This window comes from Diorhabda sublineata, chromosome 6 (assembly GCF_026230105.1).
Source record: "Diorhabda sublineata isolate icDioSubl1.1 chromosome 6, icDioSubl1.1, whole genome shotgun sequence".
Classification (NCBI taxonomy): domain Eukaryota; kingdom Metazoa; phylum Arthropoda; class Insecta; order Coleoptera; family Chrysomelidae; genus Diorhabda; species Diorhabda sublineata.
This window is the reverse complement of record NC_079479.1, coordinates 23,483,048-23,508,299: the sequence shown is the minus strand read 5'-3', so window position 1 is coordinate 23,508,299 and position 25,252 is coordinate 23,483,048. Positions and strand designations below refer to the sequence as shown.

The window sequence follows — 25,252 nt, the reverse complement described above, 5'->3', positions numbered from 1 at the left end:
CCAATTCAATTTTTAACTAATTCATTTTAAACTCAAATGAATTTTCAATTTTAAAATCATCCACATCATCAGAAGCGTCAGTCAATAATGTTGTTAATATTTCCTGTCCCTCCATTTATAGATATAAACAAAAATAAAGTTCTTCATTTATTTAATGTTACGATTTTGGTAAGAGTTATACAGTTTCTAAAAAGTTTATAGAACGCCTCGTATTACATGAAATATCAGACTTATTTGTCTTTTAATGATTTTAATGATTCCTTAAATCGATTATTTCTTTGTCTATCACCAAAATGATAATGTCTATATATAAACGTTTCTCCTAAAATCTAGTTTCACAATAAATTTAGATTCTATAAGAAGTATAGGATGCTTTATAAACATTATAAGCTTTTGCATTATGTTTTTTTATTAATCAACAGATATTTCATGAAAATAAAAGCATATTCTAGCTAATTTGGAAAGTGGTTGTACAAATTATTGAATAAAAACTAAAACTGTTTCTAGTTTATGGCAAGAATATGCCGAAAAGAAATTTTTTGTTGCTGCAAAAACAAAAACGAGCAAAACAATATTAGGACCCAGTGTATCACATAAATAATTATGAAACCTGTTATTCTTAAAGAAATTTGTTGAATTTCTTTGTTGTATTGTAATAAAAAGTTACAATTTCTTTATTGTTCAATCTTTTTGTAATTCATTCGCAAACTGTTTTCGATAAGCGAAAATAATTTCATATCATTAAATTCTACTATATTTGCACGTCCAATATCACGAATAATCTTCATATTTAAATATCCACATAAAAAAAATCAATAAGAGTAAAATTGGATGAATTAGCCGGCCATACGAGTCCAATTAAATGTTGTCGAAACTACAACACCAAAAATGATAACGTGGGTTCAAACATAAAATTTGACAAATGTCCATTCACATCATCAGAATAAACATACTGTAATGCTTTTCTTATTTATTTAAACTGTTTTAAACGGTGAGGTGGACACTTACATACGAAGTGTTTCTTACTCACTAAATTAATTTATACACTTACACTATAATCAATAAACTATGCACTATTCACTAAACTATGCACCATAGTTTATTACTAAACCTTTAACATACTAATTTGATTTAATACACCGTTTACTGGTTTATCCCGGTACTAGAATGTAAACAAAATGCCTTCTGAGAAATTGATTCTATAACTTAATGTGAATAAGTTATAAAAACAATTTAAAAAATTGTAAATAGTCCTTCTGAAAAAATCCGCATATGCGAAGCTTTAGATTAATATAATAGAACAAAATTGGCTGCACGATCTACGTCATTGGGTGAGTTTGTAATAATACTTTATATAAGCGTCGGCTTTCAGTATTTCCCTTTTTTTTCTGTTCTTAGCCTCTTTCAATTTTTTTGTTTTTGGTCTTTCGTTAATACTCGTTTTATTATCAATATTCGGTGGACCTATTGGTTATAAAGGTTATACAATTTTATTATTTTTTGGTTTATACTATTTTCTTTGTTTCGTCTTGTATTTATACAAAAATTTTTAAAAATATACATTAAGAAATTACACTGTAACGTAGGTGGTCAGTTGGTAGTACTGACGTTTGACAGTTGACATTGGAAATATTATTGGAATTTAAAAGTTTTCTCAAGTCATTCCTTTATCATTCATTTAAGGCTAGGTGTTTCCAATAAATGTTTTCACTGTAGTTTTCACTGTTGTATGTTTTGTCTTTATTTTATGACTATATTCACCTTGTCTAAAAACTCATTATAATTTATTGTAAATAGTATCTTAAAATCACCACATCGTCCAGTCAGCTGTCAAAATGAAACTGTTACTCAGGGGTACCAATCCACTACGAAAAATTATCAAAAATCGTTTAAGAATGGGGTCTATTCGTGCGAGAATAACGTTGTTCTAATACCGAAACATCAGGCGGTGTCCAGAACTAACTAAATTTTGCATTAATACTTTTTATGAGCTTCTCTCTTCAAAACCTTTTCAATTTTTACCAGGTTTCCAGTCGCCATTCCTCCAAAACACTCCCAAACCATCCCCCAGTGTTTTTCATTCGGTATTATACATAGATCTAACATTCATTCTTTCTTTGATCTAAGCATAAACCTCTTCTTTTAGACCCAAGAACCTCAAACTCTCTTCTACTCTTTATACGTCCAACTAAGTTGGAATTTCTGGAACCGTTGACGATATTCATACTGAATATACTGTTTACACTACCACTACACCAACACTAACAATTACACTGTCTGAAGCGCGTCTCTGAAAACGATAACTTGGTTATCGAAACACGCGTCTGACAGTATAATTGTTAGTGTTGGTGTAATGGTGGTGTAAACAGTATATTCAGTATTTATACGTCCAATTTTCATGTTCGGTGGCCTACTGCAACCTCTTTATTTTATATTGACGTCTTAAAAGAGGTTTCTTCACTACCATTTTTCCATAATGGCCAGCTTTTCTCAAACTCCTTTTCAGTGTAGAAGCACTCAAAGGCAAATCCCTAGATTCATTGAACTGAGCTGCTACGTCTGGGCCCCTAAGTCGTTGATCACGTTTATTGATCAATATAATATGTTGCGGTTGTAGTTTTTTGAGGCTGCCCTGAAGGTTTTCTATCGCCAAAGTTCTTGGTGGATGCATTTTTTTTCACGTTGTAGTTCATGTTACGTCGAAATGTTTTTAATTCTGAGGCAATGGTACGGTTACTTTTGCCTAGGCTATGAAGACTTGCAATTAATGTACGAGTTTCAACCGATAGTTCCTTGGTTTTATTTTCAAGTCTGAATTCGCGAAAACGAGATAAACTCGTATACGAACTTCACAAAAACATGTCTTGTTTCAAGAAGTATAAATCTTGCGTTTTACAGGGCTAACTGGGACTAAACAACAATAATAAACAAGAAATAATTCACAGTTGAAGAATAATAAACAAAACATGCAAGTTTTAACTTGCCTCATTCACGAATACTATTTTATGTGGTTTGTAAGAAGACAATATGTAAAAGAAATTTGTTGTATTATTTTGGAATTTAATGAATAGATCATGCGCTGGACAAAAACTTTTAACCGATAGTGTATATTCACCAGTGATTTTTTTAAATCCCAATGTTATATTTTTTAGTATCTTCATTGAATATTGATGGCTTTATCTCGATTCTGTTTTAAAAACTACGAGAGTTCTTAGAAAACTATTTACTTTCCTCTATGAATTAGATTGAAATATGATCGATTGGATACAAACTTCAAATGATGAGAAAATAATTTCTTTATAAATCATGACATAAATACGAATTTTAAGATCATTAACTTTGAAACTATATTCTGTGGAATTTGAGGAATATTTCGCTATAAATGAAACAGTTTGTGGTTGATGTTAAACAAAAGATTTTTTACCCTTAGACATAAGTATTGTGAATCTGTATAATTGTTAACAAGTTGTAGGTAAACGAAAAAACTGGGATATTGATATTGCGACCAGGGTGTTCAGATGATTTGAAACGTTTTGTTTTTCGAAGAAAAATTGTAAATTTTCCGCACGTTTTTCATTAGTGTGTTTTTAAAATGTTCTATTTTATGTTTGTAAGACAATCTCTGAAAAAAAAATCAATTACTCAACTCAACGGTATATATGTGTTTAAAAATCGAAACATTTTTGCGTCCAGCGTCTTTAAAAATAAGAGAATCATTTCAGTTTTGTTTTTTCACTCTAATAAATCGAAATACTTACTTTCAAATCAAAAATTAAAAGTGCAATATACGTTTACTTCAGTACCATACACTTTGCAGCTTGTCCAAAACTTCTTATCTATTATCTGAGGGCACCCCTATTCTGCACTTCTGTAGCCAGGAATGTAGTTTACGCCCTGGTCCAGGATGTGTCCCAAATAAGATACTTTTCGTTGTTTAATTACCGTGATCAGTTCGCTTTCCACGCCCGCTCTCCTCAGTACTTCTTCATTCTTCATGTGCTCGGTCCATGGGATCCGTAGAAGTCTGCGCAACAGCCACATTTCCATTACATCTATTCTGTTTAAGGATCTCACTTTCAGGGACAACGTCTCACACCATATAAAAGGATTGGCCAAATCTAACATTTTATCACCCTCAGTCTAAAGCTTATGGTAGGAACTTCTCTTCAGTAAACGTTTTGAAATATTTGAATCACTAACAGTATCTTTATAACTGGAAAAATTCACTGTTCTCGTAATTTAACCAACTTTTTGTTCTTTTTCAATATTTATTGTTCTTCTGCGATCTGATTCAGTGAATCAAATCATCTATTAGAAGTAGATATGCACCAAGAAATGATTCTTTGGTTATTTGACACTTATCGTAGATATGTATGCAAGATGAGGTTTGTAAAACATTTATAGCAGAACTTTGTAAACATCTACGAAAGAAAACGTTCGATGTAGTTCCATCTGGTACGAGTTTACTTTCTAAATCTTGGAGTAAACTGTCTAAAATGAATAATATCTCTATTAAAGTAGTTTTAAGAATACGTCTTCTTCAAAAATATTTAAAACTTTGATTCGCTTTTAAAAAATAAATAAAAGTGATAGTAGTTTCAGATTAGTGTCTACAACCAGTTCTATTTTTCACTCGTAATTTTATTACAATTAATCAAAGGTTCAAAATACATATAACCAGTAAACAGGTTTCAAAATATGTGTAACAAGTGGGATGATTGCATACGAGTTGTTGCTAGAGGCTACAAGGAGTTTTCAAAAACTGTTTTCCGCCGTTTAAACAACCAAATATCCTAGCGAATATAACGATGTATTAGGATGGTAAGTTCAAAAATGAGAACAGTGTTTGAAATTTGATAATCAGTGTTCAAATTCTTTTTATTCTTATTCAATCCTTAGCCAGGTTAACGTGCGGTATATAGCTGTTTGATTGGGGATCATAACAAACACTTTTTTCTCCGCGCCTTTCTATCTTTTGTTTGCTTTTTTATTCCTTTCCATTTTATCTTCTTTATCACAACGGCTTTCACATTTTCAATTTATGTTTTTCTTGATCTTGCTCTATAATTTTTACTTGGTATTTGTGCTTCTTATATCTTATTTCTAAGTGATTTAATCTTTAGTATTTATCTTTTTGAATCATTCCGTGGTTTATCTTTTCCGTTTTATTTTCTGTTTTCCCGAGGAATCTCATTTCCATTGCATTTATACGCTCGACATGATTTTGATTTAAGGTTCATATTCGACAGATGTAAAGAATAGTAGACCTTAGTACTTTTTTCACAATTTCTATTTTTATCTTTTTCGGTACTCATGTATTTACCCACTTTTCTTAATTTTTCATCTATTCCCTCCTCTAGTCTGTTATAACTTTCTATTATTATATCCAGATGTTTTTACGAGTTGGTTTTCTTTTCCCTGTATGTAAAAGTTATGAACTTTATCTTCTTTCGCAATTATCATGGTTTTACTTTTATTTGTATGTGATTTCATATTCATTTTATTTATTTCCGTAGTTAACATTTCCTAACCTAACACAACCTAACCAATACCAATATGAGCGCTAGTCCTAGGCTCCAGAATGGCTAAGAGGTAACACAAACATCAAAATTTGATAACTACCTAAAACTTATATATACATCTAGCAACAAAACAGATACAAAGCTTGGCCTATATCCTTTGCGCCTAGGCTACTTCAATGTCACAAGGACAATTAACTTTTAATTCTAAGGTTTCGCATGGGTTCGTTTAAGTAAGAAATTAGGCCAGGGCACTTACGAAAAAAAAGGCTTTTGGTGACAAAATTGATAGTAGAAAAAAAAACAATGCCATCATGTTTTAGGGGTTATTTTTTTAAACAATAAAAACACCAAAAAATCAGTACAAATTTTGTTTTTTGCGTTTTGCGCTGAACCTATGGAAGACATGTCTTTGTTACTATGGACAATATTGTAGAGAATTTAAAAATCTTCAAAATAAGCTTTTATAAATTAAATTTCGATAATTTGTTGCTTAGATAATTTAACCGAAAGGAGAAAATTTTTAATTTTTTAAATTGTTTATAATTTGTTTAATTTTAAATATAAAGCTTTCTTATTCACTAAAAACCGTTTAATTGACATTTTGCAAAATGGCAATTAAACCATAACGGGTCTCTTTTCTCTCAAAAGGGCCATTCTTGCTCACCGGGTGGTCCAATCATCATTTGGAAAGTAGCGTTGGAAAGAAGAAGAGTTGAATTAAAAATCCCTCATCTCAGTTTTTTGAATTTCTTTTTGACCTCAAAAAAGTGTTCAAAAAAGGGGTAAAAAAAATTTATAAACTATAAAAGATTATTTTGAAGATTTTTCATTTCTATACAATATTGTCCATAGTAACAAAGACATTTCTTGCATAGGTTCAGCGCAAAACGCAAAAACCACTATTTGTACCGATTTGTTAGTGTTCTTATTGTTTAAAAAAATAACGCATAGACAAAAAATGTTGAATTTTATGCACATAACTTTTATTTAACCCCTAAATCACGATGGCATTGTTTTTTTACTACTATTAATTTTGTCACGTAATTTCATGTTTCATGTTCATGAGTTTCATGAACAGTTTGGAAGGTAGAGAGATGTAGTGGTGTTGGTTTTTGCTGAAATATTCTACTAGGTATATCGGAGAGGATTAAGTTGCAAGCTGTTAGGACACTATAAAAGTAAAATGACTTGGAATTTCCATAAGAAGACAATTTCCTGGATCAGGCATTAGTCAGTCAGGGGTCGAAACATCAATAAAAAAGCAAACTAGGATGTGATAATAATAAAAACTAAAGAAGCAAACAAAAAAAACTGTAATACTTTTATTCCAGAAAAGAAGTTTTGAACTGACATTCCCCGTTTTAATTTATTCAGTGACGCTATATATAGCTTTTTAAGAATGTTTTATTTCAAAAGATAGAACAATATTTCGGTCAAAATAACTCTCAAAAAAAAATTATTAGTTGTCTCTTTGATCAAGAGGCAAAATAAAAATGGTTAAAGTATTGAAAATTGCACCTTTTAAATTGATGAAAGTAAGTGGAATAGATTTATGAATCATCTCAGTTTAATATAACTGACAAGAACCTCAATACAATGCGCCATTACACAATATGACAGTTACTAACTATGCTCAACCAATGTACAATAGTCTTATTTTGTTTTAAACACATGCAATACAAGTATTTGCTCAAAAGTACAAATACTGTAAATATTAATAGATACCGGAATTGTTTTTATATATTATTATAGGGAAATATTTTCTAATATGTGAACTGATTCTCTTTCAATTGCATAAAATAAATATGAATGTATTTGTTAAACTCTATTTGTGTTTATTTATTACCCTTTTCACTATACGGAGTGGCATAAAGAAAATAACATAGAGGTAGAACGTATGTATACAGAATGGAAACAGATATAGTAAGGATTAAGAACAAAGTTGATAGAAGAACGAATTTTCGAATAGACAAAAATTAACAAAACTCAAACTTTCAAAGGCATTTTAACAAAAATAAACGTTTCTAAAATAAATAAATCCACATGGACCTAGGTTAAACAGCGAATAGTTTTTAAAGCGATGTAATTTTAAACATTTTTTCAGTAAAAGGTCCTTGTACCCTTTTTTTGATGACACACTACCCCGAACCTTCAAATCTATGGGCCTATATACCTATTCCCCCTCACAAAATTTCATGTTAACAGTTTTTTAATAAATCTATTGAAAAATTAATAGACTTGGCAACGTGAAGCTGGATAATCATATGAGATGACATGACAGTATTTCCTCTGACTGATAATTCAACTATTTGATAGAATAATGTATGATTTTACCAATTAATATATCAATTTTACTATTATTACGGAAAATTAAGTTTTTTTTTTAATTTAGACTGCTTCTATAAAAGGAATACATATTTTTTTCTAGCTTTTCACTTCTTAGAACTTTTCATTTGTTTATCTTGATTGAAGGTTTCTTTCCTTTGAAAATCATTACGAATACATATTAATATATTAATGTTTCATTACTGTCATCATGCGTTTATAAAGCGATACGTGTTTACGAGGGTTGTTATACATATAAGTTTTTAGATAGACAAATAGAAACAAATAATTATAATTGGATATGGCTTTATTGTTCTTAAAAATATTCTCTATTGAGTGCTTCATCGCCAAAAAATGGAAGCGAGTTGATCGGAACACTGCTGTTTGTTGAATCCACGTCAAATGTCATAGAAAACCAATGCACGAAAATGTTCACTATTTAATTCTATTTTTTGATCGAGATGAATATTTGCAGTACTAAAATAGCAGTCGAATGACAACACGTTCTGAGTACGTTCACCATTAAAATGTCAAACTTCATAATGACAATTTCAGATTTGACATATTCATTTCAGTGCTGCCATATCTCATAACTAGCAGCCCTTGTATACCAGAGAGATCCCTGTAAATCTCGTCGTTTTGTTGCCAGTAAAATGTAGTAAAAAAAATTTCCTCTACTATTTCCGTGTACATTGAAATAATTTTTCAAATATTTACAAGTTAGTATTTTGAATTATCGCTTGTTGTTATGTACCGACAAACCACTGCTTGAGTTGTCGCCATCTATATAAAACCAAATACATATAAATTATTTCAGAATAAGAGTTCTAATAAGAATTTTGTATAGTACAGCTACTAACTGATAGAGGGCAAAGTCATCAATGAAATAAATTACAAAATTAAAATATTCTATTTGTACCTGTTACTCAAATTGTTCTAAACATTATCTTTTGAGTTATTATATCTAATTCGACTATAATGATATAATTTGAGGCATCTCAAGAAACCAACTACACATAAATTATTTCGAAATAAGATTTCTACTCATGATATTTATATAGTTCAGTTACTATCTAATAGAGGGCAATGGCATCAATTTATGAAATTACAAATAATGACATTTTATGTGTTATTGTTTCTCAAATTTGTCTAATCAGTATTTATTGAGATGTTATAGCTAATTCGAATATGATCCGAGAAGTTACTGCTTTTAAAATATTAGTTATGTCAAAAATACAACCGCACCTAATTAATATCAGAAAAAGAATTCTATTTATGATAATTATATAGTTCCATTACTACCTAATAGAGGACAATGGCATCAGTGTATGAAATTATAAATATTGATATTTGATGTCTTATTGTTTCTCAAATTTGTCTAATCAGTATTTATTGAGATATTGTAGCTAATTCGAATATGCTCCGAAAAGTTACTGCTTCTAAAATATTAGCTATGTAAAAAAACCAGCCACACGTAATTTATAAAAATAATAAGACTTCTACTTGTATAGTACAGTTACTACCTGATAGAGGGCAATAGCATCAATAGACGAAATAATATTTAATATTATGTGTTAGTGTTTCCCCAACAATTTAATCTTATAAATAGGATATTATACTTTATAATGCCAGCAAAACACTGGTAAATGCACCATTTCCACAAAATCAACTTATTTTCAATTTGTATAAGATTCGGATTCGACTTAAGGAATTTATAATAGAGGACGACCTTAACAAATGAATAAATGGTGGGTGTAAAAAATCTTTCAACTCGTATTTTTTTATGTTGTCCAGTAACCTAGTAAGCTCGATCATCAGTCATTTGGCTGACGATAAGAAATCATCAATCGCCTCTCTATTTTTCAATTTATTATAGTTTGTTTCATGCTAAGCCTTGCAGAGGAAACTAATCCTATATCAGGGCGATCAAAATCTATTACTATTAACTGAAGATGAAATTTTCGAGATTCCTTCGATCTAATGGCATTGAATACAATTTTTGTAGTAGGGCTAAGAAATATTATAAAAGTTAGAAATAACGAAGGATTCTGCTGCATTGAGCGGTGCTGCATGTTTAAAATAACTTAATTGTATTATGAAAGACAATAATGAAATTTTTTATTCGGATAGAGATGAAATGATTTATAATCTGTTTTTCACCATCAACAACCTTTATTGCATCTGATGCAAATAACGGAACGGCTCCTTCTAAATCCTCCGCCGGATTTTTTTCTCAGCCAATATTTCTACTTCTCACAAGGATTAATAACTGATGAAATTCTCTACTTTTGTCGTGCGAATTGGTAATGAAAACGGTTCTTTTGAAATTGCCCTGGTATATCAGTTTTGCAGTTGGGAGTATTCATGTACCTTTCACACTAAGAATTTTAGTTAAATATATTTAACATTATTAACAAATATGCTTTTTATAAAACAAAAAATCATAAAATTATAAAAGACGAAATTAAGTAGATTACTCCTTCGTGATTGGTTACGAAATCTCAATAAAATCAGAGTCTTATTGCACGTGTAGTAAAATGTAATTCCTGCCTTCCCCACTCACGTAAGAGAGAAGATACTTGAAATGTAGCCATGAAGAAAATAATCCAAAACGAACTGAATGTGATGAAATAAGATTACAATAAATCACTATTATATTATTTTCCATGCGCCGTCTCTGGTAGTAACAATTTGCTTCTCCTTGATGACCTTGACCTCTTTTCTCTCAAATTTAATCACCTCTGTAGTAGAAATAGTAGTAATAACATGTACTTTATCCTTTCCTAAACTATCCGAAAAAAGTGGTAACCTGGACACACGTAACCATTAATTAATGCTACAAAAAATGATGCAAACTAAATAAATATTCATGAAATAATAAAGACGATGAGAAAAGTTAACTCCAAGCATTTTATCGCCGAGAACAAAGTTCAATTGTAACCAGGCTGCTGATCTTCCTAAATCAGTCCAACAAGGTGTTTCAATATCGAAATCTAAACATCATCAGGGAGTAAATCACTTACTACATCAGAACGCAAGCGCGAAATTCACAGTTCATACCAGACGCCGATCTACCTACCCAAGCAGCCTAGTTAAAAATCAAGCCACGTACATAAAATTCGTGACGGGGAATTTCGAATCCGAGTTTGACTACCAATAACAACATACCGACAAGTTCCTGGATACTAGGGTAAGTTTGTACAATTTATCTGTCTACCTATTTGACTACTTATATAGCTTTTTCAATATATGTTTTCACTCATATATTTACCACGTGATAATTAAAGTGCGCAACGTTGCCGCTCTCTCTCTCTCTCTTTCTTTAAATAAAACTTTACCCACGACTGTACTTGGTGATGACGATAACGAGTTGATTGAATAAACAAGTCGAGGTCGTTGAGTTAGGAAGTGAAGTAAATTCATTTGGGTAAAAGTTCTTTGGTAAAAATTTTTGGAGTATTTCTGAATAATTTTGTTAAAATAATAGTACTAGCAGCACCAAGTAAACTTTAAAACACTATTTTGTGATTTTGAATGTATTACGTAAAGTACAGCTTATCTACAATGTAGTTTTCAATACATGAAAGATTTCATGCAAATTGGTTGGTCCAAATTAAGTTGTCAACTCCCAAGTTTTGTTTGTATGTATTTTCGATTTCATTACTTAACAAAGTTGTTACAGCAATAAATGAAACTTGTTTCTGAGATATCGGGCATTAAAGTTGGTGGTTTTATGAACAAAGTTGAACTCAATATAATCCCCTTAAAACCTCATTTTAGATTCTTTTGGGAAGTAATAAACTGATACCTATTATTTTCATAAGTTACCAACTGATTCTTCTTTATATAATGAATTTTTTATAGTCATTATAGGTATTTAGACTAAAATCCATGTTTCTATGTTATCATTCCGATGGGTTTAAAACTGTCTATTACCAAACCACCCAGCACACAATTCATGACAGTGTTGTCGTTTTATATATGTCCGGTGCATTTGTGATACAATATACCAGATCGGTATTATAAAATTTACTCGGAAATATCGAATGATAAGTAAATTAAAAAAATATTCTTTTATTCACTAGTGGTGTACTGCCCTGGAAATTTGAATTGTTAATAAAATTTTAATCTAATAATTAATAATTAAGTTTCAATTTGTGGGAACATATATTTACAGAGTGTATCAAATAAAATAATTTTGCATATTTAGAAAACAAAATATCAAATGATAGATAATCTTCTATTTCATGAGATTTTGATACGAATTCAAAATAAGTGGTGCAAAAATTGATGTTAAATCTACAATCTCGCAGAGGAAATATCTTTCCAAATACAATAAAATTTCAAACCTCCACATCCGGGAGCATACTGCTTGTAACAGGAAAATTGCCTAAACTAAAACTTGCGGATGTCCTAAACTTTATTAAAGTAAAGACCTATTGATATTAAGATATGCTGATATGCGTCGACAATAAACGTGCAATATCAGTAATAATATATATCCTAACAGAAAAATATTCATCCAAAGTAAGGTGTTAAAGAAGCTCATAAAATTCACTTCTATGGTGCTAATTTAGTAACTTTTAAGACAAATCTAAAAATGGACCAATATCGTTCTACTTCATCATGAAAACGCACTTTTTGGCCACTAAAAGTCTTTCTGTCTATCCATATCCTCCTAACTCGGCAGATTAAGCCCCATGTGACGTTTGGTTCCTCTCGAAATCCATTCCGATATTGCTTCCAACGCTGGGATACGTCCAACGAAAGGTAGTCAGTCCTTACAAAAAAATTAATTAAAATTTTCCATTATTATTTGAAAAAACCTCGTAATCATAAACCATAATAGAAAGATGATTTTATCATAACCTCAAAAAAAACTATTTTAAATTTTTTCCAATGATTATTATGTATCCCCGTATATTCATATATATCTACAAATTGCAAAAAAAATATATTAAAGCAATACTCGGCAATTATTTATTTTGATATTTATTTTGATTTACTTTTTAACCGCACCTCGTAAACACAATTTTATTATTATTTATATTATGGATTGAAACTGTTCCAATTATCTTATCCAAGGAATATCATAAACAATATCTGATGAAGTATTGAAGAAACGATGCCGAAACATTCATCAATCCTGGGTCCATGGGATACTAAATACTAAAAGATCCCAGGCGCCAGTTTAGAAAAAAACTGCCACGTACAAGCCAATCCTCATTCAAAATGAGTAATCGAATAAGTCATCTATTGTTATCGTCCTCAATACAGCTGCATCTATCTCTGTTTGTGAAAGGTGAAATAGAGGTCAGTTAAAAATAACTCGGTACCGCGCAACTCACTTACATCGGCAACGCTGCGTTGTAGACGGGTCGGGTATGTGAGGGGGCTTGATTTCCTAAACACGAACAACGCCATCGCCTTGGGATTGGGCTCGATTCGTTTTATGAAACGGTTTCCCTCAGATTCCACGCGTTATACAATTTTGATACTAGCTTGCGCGTTATTTGTTGGGTTCCTCCTTGGTCTCGATCAATCCGAAACATCTATTCACGTTTGGATACTTTTTGGTATAGGTTTAAGGTTTCTCCAATACTCTCCCATCTTATGCTGATTAGACCGGCTTAAGGAAAGATCGAGTTTAGATTTTAATATTAGAAAATAACCAGAATTTTTAAAAAAGCAGCGGCGCTCTATCATATTTAATTAAACAGTTTTGACCTCGAAATTAAAAATTACGTAAACAGTGGTGTAGGTTTCTAAAAAATGCTGTAGGTGAGCAAATGGAGAATTTTAAAGAAACAAGTACGGGGAGTTTGGGAAAACATTTTAAAAAATATGAAATATTCGTTTGACCTTAAAATGTGTGATACAGTTTCGCACATTCTGGAATTTCAATTTGAATAGTTTGTCAGTGCAAAAAAATGTAAATTGAAAATCAGTGGAATTAAGTATTACCAAAATTTTGCTGTAAGTTTTTGTATTCATAAAGTGGAGATGAATATGTCTTATACGAGGAGTACTCATAAAGTAAGGATCATTTCCGACTGACGGCATTACGCTGGTGTTTTTTAGTGCTTGTTTGGAATTGTTGAACAAAAACTAGGTCACCACCAATTTTTTGCAAGATGGGCATAGAGGACTATAAAGGTGAAATAATAGAGGCAGGTTTCACGTTTGATAACTATTGCAAAAGACACTGAGATTTATTACTAAATCAAATTGTATAATGTAATAATCAAGTGCAGCAATTGGTATATTGATTTTTGGAAGATGCTAATCATTCTTAGAGAGACTCCGGGTTTCATTTTCACTTTTCTACTCGAATTTATTGTGATAAATTCCCTATTATCGTATTTAAAAATATTCAAATGAAGAGAGTATAATTGGCGCAGTCAATAGGATCGCGGAAAAGTAGTGAAAACTCGCCGAAATTGTGTGAAATGCAATTGATTTACTAACAACGATGGCATGTTAAGAAGAAAAACTTTAAGGATCCTTCTGGACCGAAATTAGTACAAATTGGTCAATACGGCTTCATTAATTACCAAAACCTTACCCCTATAGCTTTGGGATTAAATATGTTACGAGGCTTAATTAACGGCCTAGATAGAATCAGTCAAATTCTGTTTTCGAAGAGGATCCTGTACGTTTATTGGAGCAGAAGCAATGTCCACATTAAAGTACATCTTTCCATTACCAACAAAAAACATAACTATCAAACTGCCCCTCGTATGTATGTTTAAGCAGTTCTACTAGTTTTATTAAATATGATCTGTACAAATAATTATTTTTTAGTATATAGTATAGTAATAGTATTTTACATCCGAATGGCACTTTACTCATGTGCATAACATAAATTTATATTTTTTTAAATTATTTTTCAAAAATCTGTGAGAGTTTTCTTAAATAGTACATTTAATTTTTGATAATTAACGATTTAGAATCCGAGTGTCAAATGTCCATCACTCGTATTTTTGCTGCCTCTATTAAACTTAACCTTAAAATGTCCTACACATTCACATCATTGTAACACTTAAAACTAATTTATAACAAACTATCACCAACCTTCGGTAATCCTGAAAATATTTTCCTAAAAATACTATGTCATAAATATATTGAGTAACGCCACTGGAATCCGAAGTCATTTCTCATTAATACACCAAACTTAGAATGTGGAATGACGTGTGAGATAAAAATATATTTATATTGTTAATATTGATGTAGAAATAAATATCCCTACAAAATCTTTTTCACCTATTAATGAACCTAGTTTTCATTTATGGTTTTTCTTCATATTATAATAAGCAAAGTTTCAATCCGAATTAATCAATATCAATGATCTACAACTTTATTTAATGCACCTTTTAAATTTACTAATATCCTTAAAAAATCTTTACTTTTGTTAAAAAATTCAATCAAAAGATTGTTTGGGTATTTTACTATTATATCTTGGTCTTTAATTTTACTCAGCAAAAGCCTGTTGATAAATAGACGCTTCCACGTCAATGCTAAAAATTAAATTTCCATTGGTAATACTTCACCATTGCAAATTTAAAGATAAAGGTTCTACTTCATTTGATAAAGGAAGTGAAAACCACGAAACTCCTTTTCACCATCGGGTTTTGTACTAACCATATTCCTCCATTGAGGGAAACTCCCTACCATTCCGTACATAGTCAAAAATTATCATACAATGATACTGACGAAGTTAAATGTGCTGACAAAAGCGAGTACTGTGAAAGTTGGATTGTGCGCGTAGCAGTATACAGACATGGCAACAACGTCGACCTAGCCAGACCTCTCTTGTAGCTTTCTGCGTGTGCATGTTCCTATTTCTCGTTGAACGGTAGTGGCGGTTGTTTGTTAAACGAAATTTTAAATGTGTTAAAGTATGGTATATTGCTGCTTCTCGTAGAGTTAAAATAAACCGTTTTATTGGATAAAAGGTAATGCTTTTAATTATCGTATTACTTTAATTTTTTACGTATTTGAATTGACATAACCTCGTTTCTACGTTCGGTTATAGACACGAATATACCCGAACACGTAGTAATTAAAATTAATGAGAATCAGTTGTGATCATTGTGTCATTTGACAGTTGTGATAGCAACCTAACTGGTATAGTGGGAGAAAATGATTCTTCGGGAGGGGATAAAAAGGTTTCCATTGGAGATTTTCACAAAGTACTTTCGGAAAAGTGATTTTTTATAGTGAAAATTTAACTTATCCTTACCAGAGGACAAGTCAAGGTGATAAATTGTGTTTTTATCTTTATATACACACAGAAAAATAGATTTTTCATGAATCAAGGTTATCGTTATAATAGAGAAAAAAAATTTCTCCAATGGATGATACATAATTCAGCTGATTAAATAACGCATGCGTAAAGAAATATTTCATTAATACGTATTAAAAACACATTCACAAATCATGGAGTGAGTTGATTATCTACGTAATAGCGTTGTAGAAGTTTTAGACTTTAGAATTTATACGAGGAACAATTTATAATGTGTTTGTCAAATTGTTTATGGGGATAATTGTGAATAAAGGTTCTAAATAAATAAAGTTATTATTCACGAAAAATTTTAATGTTGGAATTTTGAATATAATCTCGTAAGTACCTACGAGAAAATGATTTTTAATAGTGATTGCTCTTGTAGAGATTGGAGTATTAACGGTGTCCTATTTCGTATTATTTAGATAAAATATCTTGAATTAGGTAATTTTTTATTTCTTTCTTGGTATCAAAGCGATATAGATACTATATATGCCCCATGTTTAAAAATATTTGTGTTTGTATTTCAATATATTGCCTTTTAGAGTTCCTTTTGGTGCTTATCTCATTTTGTATAGACTGATGTTGATAAAGGAAGGAATTGAATCGAATAACTGTTATTAGTTTGATGATTTTTAGATGTAACATTTTGAAACTGAGTAATGTCGCGTTAGGGAGAGGGAATCTCACACTTGAGTAAGGATCGGCGGCAGGGGGATTCGAAAAATAATAAAATTCTGGTGGAATAAATTCTAAATATAGGGTTATATTGTGACCTATCACCATATTACAATGTGAAGAATTTTTTTATCGTATAGTGTTTCTATCGTGATATAAATTAGGTTATATAAATTAGGTTTTCGTAATGGTTCCATCTTATTTACTACCAAAACAATTTCTTGATAATATCTTTATCAAATATTGTGAAGAGTGAACTTGATAAGATAAACCGAATATATTGTGTTTTTAAATTTATTATAAATATGCATATAAATCTTTTAATGGAGGAAAATATGGTTACTCGGGAGATTTTCCATATGGAAACAATACTATTAACTGAATATATAAGCGCCGAATTAAATAAATTATTACATAATAGTTGTCTTCATAGTTTTCACCACATTTAACCTCCAGAGTTTTTTCACAAAACAGGTTTGCCAATATTAACAATTTTTATGAGTCAAACGTTTTGAAAGCCTTATTATCTTCATCAGAAACGGAGTTAAAGATGAGGATAAGATATATGACATTGGAAATGTAAATGTTTGTAAAATTTTTAAATATGACGGTATCAAACATTACGAAAGGTGGGATTAAATAACCAAGTATCATTAACCTTGTTTCATTCACTTGGGTACAACCTTGATATCAGTATTTTAACGATTATTTTCTCTTTTAAAATTAAGAAAAACGAAAAATAAATTATAACAGTGCCTAGTGCAAAATCAACCGGATTGGAATACACATATTCTCTTTGTCTATGGTTCATTTAAGAGTTTTCTTCACTCATTGCAGTCTGATGTAATTTAAAAGACTTAACTAAAGTGGCTCAGTGCAATTAAGGCTCTCGAACGAGTATAAGATCTAAAAGAGAAAATTATACAAGAAAATGGATTGGACGAGTGTTCATATGAACCCGAAACTAAACAACGTCTTTCAAGACGAGTCAAATCTGACAAAAGTAGTCCGCGCACGAAGCACTTCGAACCAAATGGAAGCCTGGACATGTCGCCATGTCCTTTAGAGCAATGAAGAATGGTCCACCAGCATCTGTTTGCTAGAAGTGTTTGAAAAATCAGGGAAACCAATCGCAGAAGACGAAACATTCTCCACTATGTATCAGTTCAAACAAAAACGTTTTTGAACAGATAAAACATCGAATTGATTTATCATCCGCTGTACAGTCGTTGTTTAGCATCCAATGATCTCTTCTTATTATCAAGATCAAAAATAAATTGCGAGGTCAACGTTTTTCTACACGGTTGATGCGTTTCAAATCACATGTTTTGGAGGTACCTCAATCGGAATGGAAAAAATGTTGCGATACTTGGTTCCAACACATGCAAAAGTGTATTGATCTTAATTGAGAAGATTTTGAAAAACAAATAAGGCCATATCCAATTATAAATATTTGTTTTAATTTGTCTATGTCAAAACTTAAGCAGCAACCTTCGTAAATTTTAAAAAGTGCTGCGCCATTGCAGGGACCCAAAGAAAATTTTCTGATGGAACAAATATTTTTCTATTAGATATATTTGTTGGATTAATCCCCGTTGGATGAAGAAGACGCACACAGGGTGGTCGTAGATAACACAATACATTTGCTGCCGACGAAATTTTAGCTGACTACAAGTTCTGAAAAAATTCGTTTTAATGCTTTTCTCTGATGTGTAGACTTTTTAAAATGACGTGTTATAGATCGACAATAATCAGAAATCTTATTCGTATCCCAGAAACCCTGGATTACTTAACGTTTTTCTACACCTGAAAAAGTGTTTTGGTTGTACCTCTATCGGAATGGAAAAAATCATTGGAGAATTGGTTCAAACGCATGCAACTGAGTCAGATCCCTGTAAAAGGAAACAAAGTTCGACAGTACTAAGTTCCGTATAACTAACGAAAATCATTATAAAATAAAATACCCCTGAAGGGCTGCAACATCACATAGCCGCGGTAGAATTAGCTTGGATAGGTGAGAAAGCTGCTGCTTACTTGACTTTTTTTGTATCGAATCAAACAACGATGGTTCTGTAACAAATCGAGTGGAATATAATCCTGTATTCAGCAAGACTTGCAAAGTGGTTCAAAAATGGGTACCGGAAGCAAATTATTAATAGAAAACAACGTCAGATTTTTTAAAAATCTTGAAATATTGAAATCAAAAAAGATTATTCCTAAGAATCATTGGAAATCCGAAAACGATCACTGGTATTATAATATGCCTATTGGAAGAAATACGATTCAAAATTACACAAAATCGTCAGCCAAAGTGATTGGCTTTAAGGGAGTATTCTGATCCAAAAGCCTAAAATTTAGACAGTTTTGAAACTACCGTTAAAAATGAAAAACATTTTTACTATCCTTTTTTTTATATGAGATTTATTGAATTTTAAAGAATATAAACAATTGTGAAAAAATCAGAATTTCAATTTCAACAGGCCGGTAAAATGGAGGCTACAAAAAACTGTACACCCTGGTTGAAATCATACCAATCTTCGTAGTGACCTGGAACAAAAAAATTCTTAATCTGTAAAGATGTCGCTATGCATTCACTTTAGCCTAAAAATATCACAAAATGACCTTTTCGAATTTTTAAAAATACTTCAAATTAAAATTTTTTAAGATCAAAAACACCAAGTTTTAAAGGAATCGGTCGGGTAGAACTTTCGAGTAGAATAAGTCGTTCCACTCGGCCAGCTTAGACACTACGTCACAAAATTTACTGTATTTTCTGAAATAATATCTGCAATTTTTTAAAAATACATTTGAGGACATATTAACTTTGAAAATATGCAAAAAAGTAGATATTTCAAATTTCTTGACTGGAGGGACCCCTAGGGACAAAAATACTAATCACTAATAGATCGACCGCGGTTAGTCAATTTTCCAAAAATAGTGTACAAGAATAAGAACTTATAAAAATTACGGGTCACAACTAGGGGTGGGCAAAATAATCGTTTAATCGAAAAATAATCGATATATATTTTTAAAAATAATTGGTAATCGATTAATCGAAAATAATCGATTATATTTTTTGATAATTGCCCAGCCCTAGTTATTTGTATGCTTAGGCCGCGAAATACCTTTTTAACGTACCGAAAGAACAGTTATCGCCGAGACCCCACTTGTGGCCGAGGTCAATTTAATGATTAAAAAATTTATTTTCTGAATAATTATTTCAACATAATTCAATATCAGAATCTTACTTCCAAATATCTTCTGTAGGTTCATTATTTGGTTTGTTTTTATTGGGAATCAAACCATAATGTTTTCTGTATGTTCCTAGTCGTATACTCGCTATTTATCTTGTTTTTGTAGGAATCAAACCACAATCGTTCTTTTGAAGCTCTATTTCCGATTTTCGAATAATCGATTATTTTCGATTAATCGATTATTTCCGATTTATCGATTAATTTGGATTGATCGATTATTTTCTATAAATCGATTAAATTTTTTGATAATTGCCCAGCCCTAGCCACAACAATGACAACTCATTAAAACCCTACTTGAGTATTGGCGAACAACTTTATAACCATGGAAACGTAACACATCTAGGTCTTCACTTAACTTCTCTATTTGTTGTTTTGTTAATTGCAACTTTAAATAAATTGTTTTTCCTTTGTATTTTTTCCTATAATTAGAAAAAAACTTTCTCAAGCTTGTTACTTATAGTTGATTCCAAACAACAAGCTTTCGAAATCTGTTATAAAATTTTTTCGAACAATTATCAATGTCTTCGAGTTGTTATTATTGAAAATAAAATGTTCTAAATTTTATTCTTATCTTTTTTTTGTTGTTATTTTTAGATAAGTATAATAAAAAATATCGTTCATTACACATCCAGAAATGGATTTTTCCGTGCTTGCATGACTTTCCGTGTCTGAATTCGTCACGCACATACGAAAAAATCCTAAATGGAATATACTATTGTATGATATTGGTGCTAAAAGTAAATTTTATTTTGCTGGTGATATTGTTCCATTAGCTTCTTCTTTCTTCTTTTCCCAAGTGTTTTGCTCAGAATATTAAACGTTACTTTCAACACTGCTATCATATATAATTATTATAATTGATTAGTGGATTTTTTACAATTAACAAAACATCAAGAATGCCCCAAGAACGTTCATTCTGTAGTGATGGAAAAATACAACGTGAAGCAAAGTGCGGTCGGACGGATCCACATTCACTAGTAGGGGAGTTAACTGGTAATACGAGACAGAAATATCGTGCCAGAATCAATGAATTTACCAAAAATATAATAATTAGAAGAAAATCGTCCTAAATTATGGTAATTGTATACAAAATATCAGTTGGTGATAAATGCGGAACTAAAGTAGTATGTTTTTTGGATATTTTCAAAAAGTTCCTACTTTAAAAAAAGTTTATGAACGCTATATACCAATAACGTGACCTTGGTTGCGAAATTTATTCAAATTCAATGAAATGGTGCACGCATGTATTCCATAGAATTCGTTTCTTCATATCTGTTCCTAATGGATAGAATGGTTGTAATGTACTTACTCTAGAAAAATTTCTTTATAAAATGGATTCTCATACGAAAAGGTACGAGGGGTGATAGCAGTAAAATATTCCGAATAATTTACATTTACCGAAGTTTAAAACTGCCATCAATTCAGTAACCTAGGCTGGGATTATGGATTTAAATATTTTTTATTTATTTATTATTAAATAAATGACATTATGCGTAAGTAGATCAATCGCAATTTTTTCACGTTATGGAAAAAAACTTATTGCAGAAGAAGATAATTCATATCAATTATACCATTTTCGGTATGTAAAAACTACTCAGCTATATAACAAATCCAATTATTGGACAGGTGCTATAGTAATCAGTAGAAAGAAGCATATTCTAAAATCAAAAAAATTCAGGCAGGTGCACCATAAGGAAGTGTATTAGAATTATTCCCAAATCTTTTATAAACGACAGTTGACGTCCAAAATGCCATACACGAAAGTTGACAGTTGATACGTCACTACGATGATTCTCGATGTGTGTGATCATAGATATAGCACACAGGATGATCCAATCAGTACTCTTGATATATGATATTCCCACTACACATAACGTCGACATCAAATATGTCGGACACGGCAGATGACATTTGATACGTCACAACGATGACATTTGCTGGGTTCGATCATAGATATGACAGCATACAAGATAGTTGACGTTCGATAGTTGATAAATGACCTTCCTTGCTACTCATGACGTCACGTCCATAAACTTCCAATATGACAACGATTTCTCTATCATCCGAGGTTTCAACTCGGTTCTACGCATTCTCAAGCATGCGCAGTATAGATAAAGTGTCTCGAACGAGAGAGAAAATGAATATTGTCGGCACCGTAACATAGGGGCGTTTTTTCCCACACCAACTGTCTATGTAGGAGTATTACATATATTATTATGACAATATGGCAAAAACAATAAATGACGGTTGGCACATAACTATGAAGAAACTTGATTGGTGTGATCATAAATGTCATAGCACACAAGATGGTTGATAGTTGATAGAAGACCTCCCTCCCTACTCATGACATCACGTCCGTTAACTTCCAATATGGCAAACACGACAGATGACAGCTGGCACATCGCTACGAAGACACTTGATTGGTGTGATCATAGATGTCAGCACACAAGATGGTTGACGCAGTTTGGTTGACAGAAGATATCCCTCACTACTCATGACGTCATTTTCATTCCAGAACCGACATATCATGAGACATAATTCACAATTGAAGCAAATATTGTAGAATTAATCAAAATTTCTTTATATTTGAATCGTTTTCAATAATTTTTTTTATTATAATTACATTAATATAGTAGTTTGTTATAAATTTTCATTATTTTCTCGTACTGGTGATCTTGCAATAATTTTTTCAAATATTGAAATGTCTGTCCTATGTAAATTGCATTATATTTATTATAACAAAGCTCGTTTACGATTTTCAGACTCTTTTTGATTCAGATTTGTCATGATTTTGTATTGAAGAATGTGTTAGTCTTAGGGAAATGGATATACGAGGGCAAGTGACTTTAATGAAAAAATTATTCTAGTATAAAAAAATGTTTTATTTTATCAACATAACCTCTGAAATTGGTATAGATAAAGGTATTGCGGCTGAGTTAACGATTAACTGATATACAGAGATTCCCAAACAAATTATAGTCAACGCTCTTTGACGAGTGAACTTCACCGGAAATGGAGATATTTAAATATAAAAATCTTTCCGTAGATGTGTTTTCATGGGAGCACCTTTAGGATGATATTTCACTATTTTCCTTTTGTTTCTTCAATTATTTTTTCACGTTTTCTTTCTAGTTCATCTCCAGCTACGTGATTTTGGTCTTATAAATTAGAAAAAAAATGGAATATTAAACTCTCAACCAATTCCAAATGTATTTGCTAACTATTTGGAATACCTAAATTCTTGATTTCGTCTTCAAAAGGGGCTCACATTCAATAAAATTTTACCTGCTTTATACATTTTTTGTCTGAGCATCTTGGTTCTCACTTTTTTATTTATTATGACTTGCAATAATTTCCAGAAGCAAAAATTTGGATAAAAACTTTATGAAACGTTATACCAATTATTGTAATCTTTCCTCACGTTTACAAATCATAAAAATACTCCATTTTCAAATAATCAAAAATAGAGTTCGGTTATAGATTGTAGAACCACAGAATGAGTAGGGAATAGAAGAGAATAAAGAAGATGGCGAAGCAGAAGGATGGATAACTGCTTCCCCCAGTTGGACTCGTCGACGATATTGATCGTACTAGTTGACGGCGGGGCTGCAAAACTACTTTTAAATCATTGATTGAATACTTTTTGTTTTATTTTTTCATCATAAAGAATCTTCAAAGCAAAACAGAATGATTAAGAAGTTGAATATTTTATAAAATGGAACCATTAACAGGTTCTTAGACAAATGATTTTTTTGTCAATATTGAACCAAATGTTATTAGGAAGTAAAAAGAATTTAATTCTGACAAAATTTAATGACAAAAAAGAAGATGAATTGTGAAAAATAATTCTTAAACGTTTAAGAAAACAATATAAGAAAACTAATTTCCATTTTATAGCTCTGATTTATACAGGTTTGCAAAAAAAGTACAACGAAAAGTATATGATATAAGAGGTTTTCTTAAAACAATAAAAGAAGTAACTGATAATTGCATTTGAAGAATTATGCTCCAAAAGAATCAAACTACAACGAAAAATAAAACTTTGTAATCTATTCTTCAGGGTAATTGAAATCAAAAACTGATCCATCCAGTTCGCTATCGATGGACACACCTCAGAAAGGTATGAAGTTAACGCTGGGGTTCTCCAGGGATCCTATCACCTATTCTCTTTCTCCTGTACATCAATTATCTACTCGGCAAACCCGGTCTATAGCTTCACCAATGATAGCTAATTGGTGTCGTCGTTCAAATCAATCGCCCCAATAAATTTGAATATCATCCAAATTCGTAGACAGTAACAGATCACCACCATCTTGAAAAATATTTTGGAGTGGGATGGGAGTAATCTGATTGACTTTAATGCAACAAAGTCTGCGGTTTTCACAAAGAAGGCTAATAGGATTTGGTCCTGTCTACACATAAAATTTCACCATCTTGGCATAGAGACGTGGCCAAATTAGCTAAGGTACCTTCTCAAAAACTTGGAGCCCTCTTTTTAAGACCAAAAAGTTATATACTCCGCAACAGCTTCTAATCATCTACAAAGAACATATTCTTCCAACATAATCCCACCTAGATCAGTATTTGCAAGACCTACTCGACACACAGACGTGGCTCAAGAGCACGAGTTCGTTTATAGACGCCCAAAACGTCAATTTATCAGAACACGTTTCTCCAGAAAAGTGCAAGCCTGTAGAAACAGCCACCAAGGCACGTTTTTCTCGAACACTATAACCGACATAAGTTCAAGATCAATATCCATAGGCAGGAACTACTCGAAAGTAATAGGGTTTACCCTATTTACATAATTTATTTTAGAAAATAATTAAAATGATGGCGCGTGTCTAGGTATAGCGCCGGCTATGTAAAATCAAAATGGACATTTCCGTTGTAGTCATTATTAACCATCAAAACATTCATATTGAAAACTGGAAATTGTTTTTCTGAGCTAAAAACAATGTAAAATTGCAGCTTTCCTCAAGGATTAGAAATATCAGTTTGATTATGTAAAGTAATGTTGAATTATTGAAGAAACCTCATCAAACCAAAAAAGATAACCCCAAAAAAAATCCATCAAGAACTAAAAGAATAGTTGCTGCAATACCTCAAAATGTAAAAGTATATGTGGGGCTACAATTTTGCTCCTCAGTTTATTGTTACTAATATTTAACTTCTTCAGCTCCAGTATA

At 31.3% G+C, this 25,252-nt stretch overlaps 1 protein-coding gene across 4 annotated transcripts in view; it reads left to right on the top strand.

Moving 5' to 3' along the window:
* The first annotated feature begins 10,580 nt into the window (after positions 1 to 10,580).
* Positions 10,581 to 25,252, top strand: part of LOC130445383 (myb-like protein X) — a 44,658-nt gene continuing 29,986 nt past the window's right edge. Inside the window, exon 1 of one of the 4 annotated variants that reach the window (XM_056780975.1) lies at positions 10,581 to 11,037. The gene's annotated coding sequence lies outside the window, so the exon portion shown is untranslated. Of the gene's footprint in view, positions 11,038 to 15,575; positions 15,803 to 25,252 lie in introns of those variants that run through there. The other 3 variants (XM_056780977.1, XM_056780974.1, XM_056780976.1) reach the window with 3 other exon arrangements.